The following is a 12,298-nucleotide window of genomic DNA, read 5'->3' as shown; positions in this document are numbered from 1 at the left end:
GGAAAGGCTCTTGCCAGAGCCCAGGGGGGAGCAGTAGCAGCGGCGGCCGAGCTTCCTAGTCCATTGCCAGCGCCTCTCACTCTGATCTGTCAGACCAGCCGAGGGAAAAGGGGGGAAGGAGAAAAAAAAAAAGCAGCTGAAAGGTAAGCAGAGGCGGCCCCAGGCCCGGCCCACATCCCCGGGCTCCCGTAGGGCGGCGGGCTGGGCCGCGCAGGCAGGGCGGGCGGCGAGCGCGCTTACGTGAGGCCGGGGATTCGCCGGCCCGCGCCAGGCCCCGGGCAGAGAATGAAAGGGTGAGAGGGGCCGGCGCCGGGGTGGCGGGGGCTGGGGACTCGGGGGCCTGGGGGGCGCCCACGGTTGACGACGGCAGGCCGCCGGGCGGGGGTGCAGCCGGGGCCGGAGCGGGGCGAGCGGCGCGGCCTGCGCGGGCCGGGGTGGGGGTGGGGGCGCCGGTTAGGCCTCGGGCCGGCGGGCGCCGCAGCGGCCGCGCCCTGCCCCCGCACCCTGGGCCTCCCCGCGCCCCTTCGGGTCTCCCGGGGCCTCCGGGCGGGACGGCGGCGCTGCTGGGCCGAATCTTGCGCGGGGCCCCGGAAGGCTCCCCCGCGGGGCGGCAGGCCCGGGTGGCCGGGACCGGGGCGTCAGGGCCTAGGAGCGGGGAATGGGCGCCCAGCCGACCCCCTCCCCCGCTCTCTCGCCGACGCCCCCCACCCCCGATTCCGGTAATAGTTGAATTTATTTCTCCCCCTCCTCTGCGCTCCGGGCGGTCAGGCCGGGGCGGGGCGGGCGGCCTGGCGGGCGTGGGGTGGGGTGAAGGGGTGGTGAAGAGTCAGGTGCAGCCGCGGCCCGGAAAGTTTCCTTTTAGGCCCGAATTGGGGGCTGGTCTCCTTTCGGGGAAACCCGGTCCTAGCGCTCGCGACCCCCGAGGGCGTGGGGGAGAGCACTCGGCTATTTTGAAACTCTTTGCCAGTTCCTGTCCGTGGAAGGTACTCCGCCCCTGCACCCCTCGCCCGCTCCCCGGCGAGCCCTTCCAGGGCTGCAGACTCCAGCCCCTTCCCCGGGAGCCCCCCGGCTGGGGAGAGGGCCCGCTCGGCCCGTTTGCAAAAGTTTTCCAGGGATTTGTCTTAGCTTATTAGTTAGTGACTGGGCTTGTTGCAGTGGGAAGGGAGGAGGTAAATTCAGGTGGTATTTCTACGGGGCAGGCTTTCCTAATCGCTTTTTTAGCCCTCACCCCGGAAACCGGGGGTGTTATGTTCAGATTGAGCACCCACCCTCCTCCCATCCCTGGCTCCTTTGGGTCTCGAGCCCCCTTTTCTGGACAGCCTTGCTGAGGGAAAGAGGTAGGGAGCGGTGAGGAGCCTGTCAGTGAGAGGGGGCTGGATGTCTCGAGCAGCCCCCAGATGGAGGAGTTTCCTGTCCTATTTGGTCAATGTCCGGGAAAACAAGCGCGGGGACGGGACCCAAGAGGGAGACCCAGGTTCTCAGGACGGACCCTGCTGGGAAGCATTAAGAATGAGGAGGGAGTGGAGGTGGGCAGGGCAGCTCCTGAAACAAAGTCTGCAGTTTAAGGATCAGTCGTTTATTTATTCTGATAACAGCTATTTGGATTTCTGTGATACTCTTAGGTTCGACCCTAGAAATAGAAAAATGGGCATTTTAAGGAAACTTGTTATTGCCACAACTCAGAAGGGTCTGTGGAAGAGTCCTCGGGGGACAGAACATAGCTGACACGGTGTGGTTTGAGTATGGGTTTTTTTTTTTCTCTCTCTCTCTCTGTTTAAACGGATCCAATTTTAGCTATATTTTGGTGCCGTGAGTTTTGAAAGTTAAAAAAAAAAAAAAGAAAAATCGAAAACTTAAATTTCCAAATCTAGATTTCCTGGTTTTCGGGGATGGGATGTTTCCTGTGGCTACACTTAACCTCCTGGTGTTCTTTAGTGTGGAAGTCGAAATGTTAATGTGCCCTGCCCCCGACTCCCAGCCCCCAGCGTGGGCATGTTTGGAGAGGTGATTTTTCCTCTTTCATTCGCCCTTTTCTTCCCAGCATTTTTTTAGCAGACCTAGGACAGGAGGTTGTGTGTAGGTATGTGTGTCCTGCCTGGTAGCAGGCTGGAGTTGGCTGGCATAGGTGTTCCACATTCTGACCGCTCATCCCTCCTCCCCCACCCACCCAGAACACTGTTACCCAGGGACAAGGTGGTACTTGCAGAGGGCAAGGGGTAACCCAGGACTTGGTCAGTGCTGACTTCTGTTAGGCGTGGAAGCGAGATTCCTTCTGTGATTCTTAGTAAGTGTGGCTTCTTTTCCTTTTGTCTGCCTAAAATAAAACTCCTTCTGTTTCTCCACAATGACAGCCATCCAGCCATTTAGTATTTTACTTAAGAAAGGCTTGATATTTGAGATTGTATGGATTTCTTACAAAAATGCAAATTACATTTAATGGTTGTTTAACTTTATTGATTAATTGAAATTGCTTATTGATTTTGATGTTTTCATATACTGTGTACCCAAAATTATTACTTCTGTTATAGCTTGTCCTTATTTTTGGAGCATATTGGATGGAAGAAATCAGTCTATGAGTCTCTTAGGACATTTTAAGGTTTAAAAAAATCTCTTTGCCTCATAATTTGATATTTTTAAGGTATATTGTTGGCATCATATTCCCAGACTTCCAAAATCTGTATATGAACAAATCCCAAAAGTTTTGAACTCCCCGGCCTACACATCTTTCCTGATCTAATCACCCCATGGGCTACTTTATTTTTGAAGGAATGGTGGTTTTCAAACACATTGTATGTGAAACTAAGAAAAGACTTTCAAGGCAAAATTGAATGAATTTTAAGTTGCTAAGGTAATATAGTTTTTCACTGTTAAATATTTAGTTTCAAAAACAGATGTTTAATTTTCATTTATAAGTCTGAATTAATCGTTTTCTTTCCTCCAAAAGATTGTGTAAGGAAATTTGTATACCCTACCCCAACCATTTTTCTCAGTGAGTAATGTTAGTACTATTTTTAGAGAAATGAAATTATAGTTTAGATGGATTTAAAAATTTCCAAGTCAGAGCACCCAAAATTAAACATGTCATTTCAAAAAAAAATGCTGATCCATTCATTCTTACCTGAAATGTTTCCCCAGGGTTAGTAGCTCTCACTATCCAGCTTTGGAACAGTAGTTATTGATAATGAGAGGTATTTGTATGTGAATACAGTTAACAGCAATATTCCGAGACAGGTAGCACTCCGTGTCTCCCCACACACACCTGGTAACTTGTAAACAATGGATGAATTGGTGAGACTGGGGTGGAGGCAGCAAATTGTCCCCAGTGGAGCTACTCCACTGCCTATACGATGGTGTCCCATCCAAGTCCATTTAACTTATGCTAATGCGACTCTGTGCTTTGCAAAACAAACAGCAGCGGAGTCTCCTCCCCACTTCCTTTAGGTATGAGTTTATTCCAGAACCCTGACTGTAATGGCTGGTCCTGGCTTTTTGGGGGACACTTGCAGAGTTACTTTTGATCAGCTTAAAATGAAAACCTTAGGTCTCCCTTTTTTCTCCTCCTTGCACTTAAGATGCCAGGCTACTTGGTTCTGATTCTTTCCCAGAATGTGACTTGGTTTTAAGACAGCTTTTTGGTTGCATTTTATTTGTATCATAGTATCCTGCCGTCAGCCGTATTTGGGCTGGGCCTTGGGTTCTGATCCCAGTTCTTCCACTGGGCAGGTTCTCAGCCTTTATCTATAGAACAGAAATAACTTCTTTTTGTTGTAAAGATTAGATGAGATAGCCCATGTGCTTGGCTCCTAATTCCCCTAACCCACTCTACTTTTCTATTAGCACCGTCTATACTATTTGTTTGTTTGGTTTTTTTCTGACTAAAGGTAATATTTGCTCATATTCATCCCATTCAGGAGATAACCATTGTTAACATTTTGTTGTGTGTGTGTGTTTTTCCCTATTTTGTGATTGTATGTGCATACCGCATAATTTCAGGATCTTCCATTTAACAGTGTTGTATAGTTTTGTATTGCTTAAAAGCTTGGGCTGTGGAGACAAATTGGCTTTGAATTCTACCTATGTAACTTGGGTAAATTACTCTCATTAAGTCTCAGTTTATTCATCTGTGAAAGGGGGTGATAATAACACCTTTTTCATAGGGTTGCTGTGATGATTAAATGAGGAATTGCACATAAAGCCTTTAGAGTGGTGCCTGGCATGTGACCTTTATATAATATTTTCCTTTAAAGATTTTTTAATATTCTCGATGTGAATTTTTCACTGTGAATGAGTGCTTGACTCAGCATATATTAATACTAATACGTATTTGAGTACAGATACAATATAATAATTACTTTCATGGGGCAAATAAATATTTTTGTGCCAGTAAAAATCAGCAGTATATTCATAGAAAGTTTCAGTAGCTTGATGATAGCCTCATCTCTGTCGTTGAACTCTGAGTTGGTAAATGTAAAGGAGTGGTAAGTACACCAGCGGGCAGAGAAGGTGGGTTTACTTCTAGCTCCTTTTAAACTCTAGAAGTTATCTGCCTGCAGCTGTGTGTGTTGCATGCCTTTGAAGGGCTGAGTAGTCTGTGGCTTTGGTAGGCTCACCTTGGGAGGGTAGGATGTTTATCTGAGGTGACCGGTAGGATTTGCTGAAGCCAGTGGTGTTTCATTCATTTAACAGATTAGCTTCTTTAGTGGTAGCCCTGGGCCTTGTAATAAAAAGACACATTGTCTGCCCTTGAGGAGTTTTTAGTCTAGTGGAGAAGAAAAATAAAGCTGACATTTACATCTTTGAATGGTGAGGGATAGTTTAGCCTGGAGGAAGGAAACCTACTTATTCTGGCCTAGGGGCAAGCAGTTAGCATTTTCCAGGGGGGGATTTCTGCCCTGAGCGAATGGGAGGAGTTAGAAAGGCATTCCAGGAGGTGGGACCTGCAAGTACTAATAAATGCCTAAGGACAAAGGAGTATTCTGTATTGCAAATTGTAGGAATTGGGGGAGTAGGAATCTATAATGGGAGAGGGAGTGGTCAGCCTGACCAGGTCCTAAGGAGTTTGTACTTAGGCCAAGGGATTTGGATTCATTTTACATTTATGTAGGCCTTTGGCCAAATAAATTATTTGCATTTTAGAAGATTTGAATTGTACAAAAAGTGGAACGAAGGAGGGCAAGTGAGACAGCTGCTGAGAAGAGATTGAAGGTTTGGACTAACGAGGTGGCAGTGGAGATGGAGAGAAGTCAGTGGAGAGGCTGTTACGGAGGTAAAAAGCGGTCTTCATAGGTTGACGGGATGTAGATTTGGGAACCATCCTCGTATAGGTAACAGCTGAAGTTGTAGAATTAGAAAAATTTGGTTTAGTCAGTGGTTCTTAGTCTTTTTTGGGAATCTGATGATCTTTCTGGCCCCTTCTCCAGTAAAATGCATTTATGCCTATTCACAGTTTTATACATTTGCTTGAAACTTGGAATAATCTAATCTTGGGGTAGATGTAGAGCAGACATTAAAATGAAAGCCTGTAAAAATGTTTTGTCTGACATTCACTCTTTGTGTTTGAGTTTATCATTGACACGTTATAGATGAGGAAACAGATTTGTAAAATAACTTGCTCAAGGTCACGCATCTTGTATTTCAACAGTTTAAATGAGCTGCTGACATGGAAAAGATTTTGTGGGAAAATTTGGATTTTTGTCTTTGAAAAATTGGAAGATCTGGAACCCTTGGGTCCACGCGCGCCTGTGTGTTTTAATCGTGACAACTTGTTGGAACTGGTTTGAGTCTGCTGCCTTTAGATAAGCAAAGTTTGCCAAAGTCTGGCCATGGCCCACCCCTGTGGCCCATGTAGGCATTTCATCTTGGATCCCTATAAAACAAGATTAAGAGCATCTTGGGGAACATTGACATTTAAGTCTGGGGTCAAGAGAAGCCATGACTGAGCGGCCAGAAAGAGAGTTTTCGAGAAAGAGAAAGTGTCAGGTGCCGCAGAGAGGTCAAGTGAGATAAGGATGGAAAGGTGGACCTGGAATTTAGCAACAAAGAGGCCATTGGTTTCAGATTTCTTAGAACAAAAGAACTTTGAGGACTGTAACTACAACTTAATTTTTCTTTCTTCTTGTCCTGCAATATAGGGTTTCTGTAACAATTGAGAGTGACTGTGGCATGGATAGAAACTCAGAAAGCATTTGTTGTAAAGGATTGTTAACTGGAGCTAATAAATGCTGTAACCCAATCAGACACTGCTCATTCTGCTAGTATTGTCATCCTAAGAACACCAGAACACCAGGAATATAGATGTTCTGTAGAATGTAGAAGATATTTTAATATTAGGTTTTTAATATGGATTATAGAAAACAGGTCTCAGTGGATTCTGTTACCCTAGCCTCAAGAAGGTGGGAGGACCTGACTTAACCGAGAATTATGTTGTACCATTCAGAAAACCAGCAGCAGCTGGAGACTGCATTTCAGCCCTGCAGGTCTTTGATTAAAATAATACCAATAAACTACTACTTACTGCTTCTAATAGTACTTAACATTAAGTGATTAGTATGTGCTAGGTACCATGCACATGAAATACCTAATTTAATTCTCCTAAGTGACTCAATGAGGTACATACTATTGTAAATCCTTTCTTTACAACTGAGAAAACTGAAACCTAAATAACTTGCCCAAGGTCAGACACCCAGTAATTAGCAGAGCCAGATTGAAGCACCATCTCTGATGCCCACTGAAGCCAGTAAGTGCTCTCAACTGCTGCATGAGCTATCCTTACCTTTCTAGTAAATTAGGTAAAGAATTCGACTAGCATAAAGGCCATTTTAATTAAAATTCACAGTGCAAACTTATTTGTACAATGCTGTTTGAGCACAGTGTTTGGCACATAATAGACATTCAATAAGCAATTTATTTTTAAATATTCTAGTTTGAACTTCATGTTGAATATTGTTTATATTTTGGGGTGATAGGCAGTTTTTCTCACTGATCTTTCTCTTTGAATCACATCAGTTGATAGATTTTTATCATTTCTGTTTGAACTTCATGTTGAAGTTTGAACTTCATGTTGAATATTGTTTATATTTTGGGGTGACAGACAGTTTTTCTCACTGATCTTTCTCTTTGAATCACATCAGTTCATAGATTTTTATCATTTCTGAGTCTAATTTTACTACTTTTCACATTGATATGTGGGATATTGCTGGTTTTTTAAAAAACCAATAATAATAATAATCTGTTTAGTATCGCATTTTTATGCTCCATGAAGTTGAATTAAAATTCATTTCAAAAAAAGCTTAAAGTAGGGGAGACATGCTTTTTAAGACTTTATATGATCTGGGATAAGTAAAAATTCTTTTTGTTTATATTAAATACATTAGAAAACTAACATTCTGAGAATTTAGGTTCATGTTGGATTAGAAAAAATTGTAAGGTATGTTGTAGGTCCAGGCTCTTAAAAGGGGGTAGAATATAAAATTACAGATGGCAATTAGGGGAAAATGCTGTGGCAGTGAAATGAACGTGCTTCTGAAACTTGAGACTCAAAAGAACAGTAATGACACGCAGAGATTCCACATGGAGGTGATACAGTGGCAGTCCCAGAGAGAATAATGTTCAAATTTTTGCAAATTGGTTTATGGTTGCTGTTGGAAGACCGAAAGGGCTGTAGGTTGCTTTTGTTAAAAGCTTATCTTTGGAGAAATGTCTATTTAGGTCTTCTGCCCATTTTTGGATTGGGTTGTTTTTTTGTTATTGAGCTGCATGAGCTGCTTGTAAATTTTGGAGATTAATCCTTTGTCAGTTGCTTCATTTGCAAATATTTTCTCCCATTCTGAGGGTTGTCTTTTGGTCTTGTTTATGGTTTCCTTTGCTGTGCAAAAGCTTTAAGTTTCACTAGGTCCCATTTGTTTGTTTTTATTTCCATTTCTCTAGGAGGTGGGTCAGAAGGGATCTTGCTGTGATTTATGTCATAGAGTGTTCTGCCTATGTTTTCCTCTAAGAGTATTATAGTGTCTGGCCTTACATTTAGGTCTTTAATCCATTTTGAGTTTATTTTTGTGTATGGTGTTAGGGAGTGTACTAATTTCATACTTTTACATGTACCTGTCCAGTTTTTCCCAGCACCACTTATTGAAAAGGCTCTTTTCTCCACTGTATATTCTTGCCTCCTTTATCAAAGATAAGGTGACCATATGTGCGTGGGTTTATCTCTGGGCTTTCTATGCTGTTCCATTGATCTATATTTCTGTTTTTGTGCCAGTACCATACTGTCTTGATTACTGTAGCTTTGTAGTATAGTCTGAAGTCAGGGAGCCTGATTCCTCCAACTCCATTTTTCATTCTCAAGATTGCTTTGGTTATTCGGAGTCTTGTGTTTCCATACAAATTGTGAGTTTTTTTGTTCTAGTTCTGTAAAAAATGCCAGTGGTGGTTTGATAGGGATTGTATTGGATCTGTAGATTGCTTTGGGTAGTAGAGTCTTTTTCACAATGTTGATTCTTCCAATCCAAGAACATGGTATATCTCTCCATCTATTTGTATCATCTTTAATTTCTTTCATCAGTGTCTTATAATTTTCTGCATACAGGTCTTTTGTCTCCACAAGAGGGAAGAGATATGGGAACATATGTATATGTATAACTGATTCACTTTGTTATAAAGCAGAAACTAACACACCACTGTAAAGCAATTATACTCCAATAAAGATGTTAAAAAAAAAAAAGAAATACAAACAGGGACTTCAGGGAAAAAAAAAAAAGCTTATCTTTCTTACTTTTCTCCCTGCTAATGTCTTATTCCTCCGTTTTTGCAGAAGAAAGAAACTGTGGAAAGGAATTTATTTTTCATTAAACTCAGCATGTAATATCAAGAAGGATTTTTTTGTTTTGTTTTACACCGACCCATATTTCCTTCTCTTGAATTTCAGTATATGGATATGTTTGCTGTGAAAGTATTCTTTCTGTGGGTCTATTCTCAGCAATAAGTTATTTTTGCTTTTTTGGTAATAATTAATAAGAGTGTATATTCTACTGCTGCTCTTAAGTGCTTAATTACCTTAATTCTCTTCTTTAAGGGAGCATAGATCTGTTTGTATTCTAATTCTAAACAAGTTATTTCCACAGCGGAATATAGTATGTACTATAGCTGTGATAAATTTAGTCTGGTTAGGATTTTTTTTTTTAGTGATATTCATCGTGTATTAAAAGGTAGAGCTTAGGTATAGTTCTAAGTGGATTAGTCAGTGGGATTGTATTTAAATATTAGGGTCTGTAAGCCATTTGATTAAGATCATGTGGACTTTATAAATTATATGTTTCATCTCTTATTTTATCTTACAATGAATGTCAATGAGTGAAGGCCATGTGAACTTCATCTTTGGTGGAGTAGGGGTAAGGAACTTAAGTGGTGGGAGGCTAGACGTAAAAAATGAAAAATATATAGTTTTTTTTTTCTTCCCCTGAGATCTACCTTAGCGCTTTTGTGATGATTTCTTCTTTAATTTAAAAGGAAAGACCTGTTAATGTAGAGAAGACCAGATGAATAGTTGTTTCCAGTTTACAGACAAAGTGATTTTTTTTTGGCCATGCCATGCGGCATGCAGGATCTTAGTTCTCCAACCAGGGGTCGAACCAGTGCCCCCTGCATTGGAAGTGCAGTCTTAACCACTGGACTGCCAGGGAAGTCCCTATAGACAAAGTGGTTTTGATATTAAATAATACTCATTAAGAAGGAAGTTAGATTTCAAAGCAGAGGGCCATTGTCCCCCAACATTCTTTCCTTTTATGGTATATAAAGTGAGTTTGAATACATTAAGGAATTGAAAATATAAGTATAAAGATTAAATTGGGCTTAAAAATTTTTTTTATTAGTTTAATTTATTTTTGGCTGCATTGGGTCTTTTTTGCTACGTGCAAGTTTCCCTAGTTGCGGCGAGCAGCGATACTCTTCTTCGTTGTGGTGCACAGGCTTCTCACTGTGGTGGCTTCCCTTGTTGCTGAGCATGGGCTCTAAGCATTCGGGCTCAGTAGTTGCTCTAGGGCATGCAGGCTTCAGTGGTTGTAGCTGTCGGGCTCTAGAGCGCAGGCTCAGTAGTTGTGGCGCGGTGGCTTAGTTGCTCCGCGGCATGTGGGATCTTCCTGGACCAGGGATCAAACCTGTGTCCCCTGCATTGGCAGGTGGATTCTTAACCACTGCGCCACCAGGGAAGTCCCTGAATTGGGCTTTTAAAAGAGGGATTTGAAAATGGAGAACAGGTAGGTGATTGTTCAAAAAGGAGATGGAAAGTTGGCTTTTAGTAGGACTTTAATACGTTAAAAATCAAAGAAATATTAATAGAAAAAAAATAACAGGTAGATGTAAAAAAAACTAAGGTTGAAGAGAAGTTGTTTATAAGATATTGCAATTAAACACCCATTTGTAATGGCATAGAGGTCATTAGCAAGAGCTTTGGCACCTTGTGGCAAATGCTGAAAGAGGGCAGTTGGATAGATTAATGAATTCTTAGAGTTAGGAGGAAGTTGAATAGGTAGATTTTAATTCAGAAGATGTTGGGGGTAGGAGTTTATTAATTAATTAATTTATTTTTGCTGTGTTGGGTCTTCGTTTCTGTGCGAGGGCTTTCTCTAGTTGTGGCAAGCGGGGCCACTCTTCATCGTGGCGCGTGGGCCTCTTGCTATCGCGGCCTCTCTTGTTGCGGAGCACAGGCTCCAGACGCGCAGGCTCAGTAGCTGTGGCTCACGGGCCCATTTGCTCCGCGGCATGTGGGATCCTCCCAGACCAGGGCTTGAACCCGTGTCCCCTGCATTAGCAGGCAAATTCTCAAACACTGTGCCACCGGGGAAGCCCCTTATATTTTTTTTTTTTTTTTTTTGCGGTATGCGGGCCTCTCACTGTTGTGGCTTCTCCCGTTGCGGAGCACAGGCTCCGTACACGCAGGTTCAGTGGCCATGGCTCATGGGCTTAGCCGCTCCGTGGCATGTGGGATCTTCCCGGACCGGGGCACGAACCCGTGTCCCCTGCATCGGCAGGCGGACTCTCAACCACTGCGCCACCAGAGAAGCCCCTTACATTGTTTTAAAAAACATTATTTGCCAGGTAGACATTGGGTAGCAAATTATGTGAATCTATTTGATGAAACGTTTGGTGTTACCTCAGATGTACTGCAATATTCAAAAAATTTAAAGCTTCTAAATTATACTTTCTCTTGGTATATGGCTATGGCTATTAGAAATTATTGTGTAGACTGTCTGAAGTACCAATTTAGTGATTTTTAAAAATTAATGATTGGTGGGTGAATCTAGTAATCTGTTTTGGGTAGACAACCTAGAATTGAGGTACTACACAAGCTATTATGTAGGCAGCATGTACTTATTGAGCAGCTATTAACTTCTGGGCACTATGCTGAGCTCTGGGATATAATGATGAACAGAAAGCTATTTATCCCTCTAGGAGCTTATTTCCAAAGGCGGAAGACAACGGAAGAACAGGCAATTAAAGTAGAATGTGATAAGGGTTAAAACAGGGAAATGCACAGAGTACCTCAGAGGAGCATGTAACTAACTCAGCCTTAGGGAATCTGCATGTGGTGACAACTGAGCTGTGTTCTGAGGCTAGGGCTGGCTGGAGGAGGGGGCACAAAGAGGAAGACATCCGTTGCTCTGGACAGAGGGCCTATCCTTGGGCTTAGTGAGACCAGAGGCGCCTGGGTGCTCAGAGCTCTGGGTGAAGTCCTCCAGTTATTCACTTCCTTTCTATTGAGTGCCTCTCATTGCATAGATTATAATCTTTTCAGGGAAAAAATTATGTCTTTTACTATTAATATCCTCTATAGCTTCTCCGAAAATGATGGACTTGCCATCAGTGTTTAATAAATAAATACTTGTCATTAAAGCTAGAATCACATGGATTTGACATAGTGAAAATGAATCAAGTTTAGTAACTTCTTTAATAACATGTTGATTCTTTTAAATAAACAGAAAATAACGTAAGGAATATGTTTGTTGTAAAACTTAGATAATTTGTTTTATGATTTTGATTTTATTTTGGTACATTTTACTATACAGAATTTTAAAAGATACTTCTGGTTAATGATGTCAGAGTACTGACATCTCTGTTCTCTAAACCAACTAAAAAGAATAAGGAGAATGAGAAACAGAAGAAAAACTCAATCTTTGATAACTAAAAAAAACCTTGTAATCAGAATATATGAATTAGTGCTATTGAAGTGCAGTGGGAATGGAACCAGGGCAAGAGAGGATGCAAGGAGAGGATGATTTCCTCTGTAGAACTCAAGCAAAGTGGGGGG

At 42.4% G+C, this 12,298-nt stretch overlaps 1 protein-coding gene across 1 annotated transcript in view; it reads left to right on the top strand.

The window, feature by feature from the left end:
• Nucleotides 1-694: 694 nt before the first annotated feature.
• Nucleotides 695-12,298, top strand: part of INO80D (INO80 complex subunit D) — a gene marked incomplete at its 3' end in the record, with an annotated part of 60,428 nt that continues 48,824 nt past the window's right edge. The window contains exon 1 of the mRNA XM_082840799.1: nucleotides 695-719. The remainder of the gene's footprint in view (nucleotides 720-12,298) is intronic.

Source organism: Leucopleurus acutus (assembly GCF_964270905.1).
Source record: "Leucopleurus acutus genome assembly, chromosome: 6".
NCBI classification, from domain to species: Eukaryota; Metazoa; Chordata; class Mammalia; order Artiodactyla; family Delphinidae; genus Leucopleurus; species Leucopleurus acutus.
Note: the sequence above shows the minus strand (reverse complement) of the source record. Positions and strands in the feature narration are given on the sequence as shown.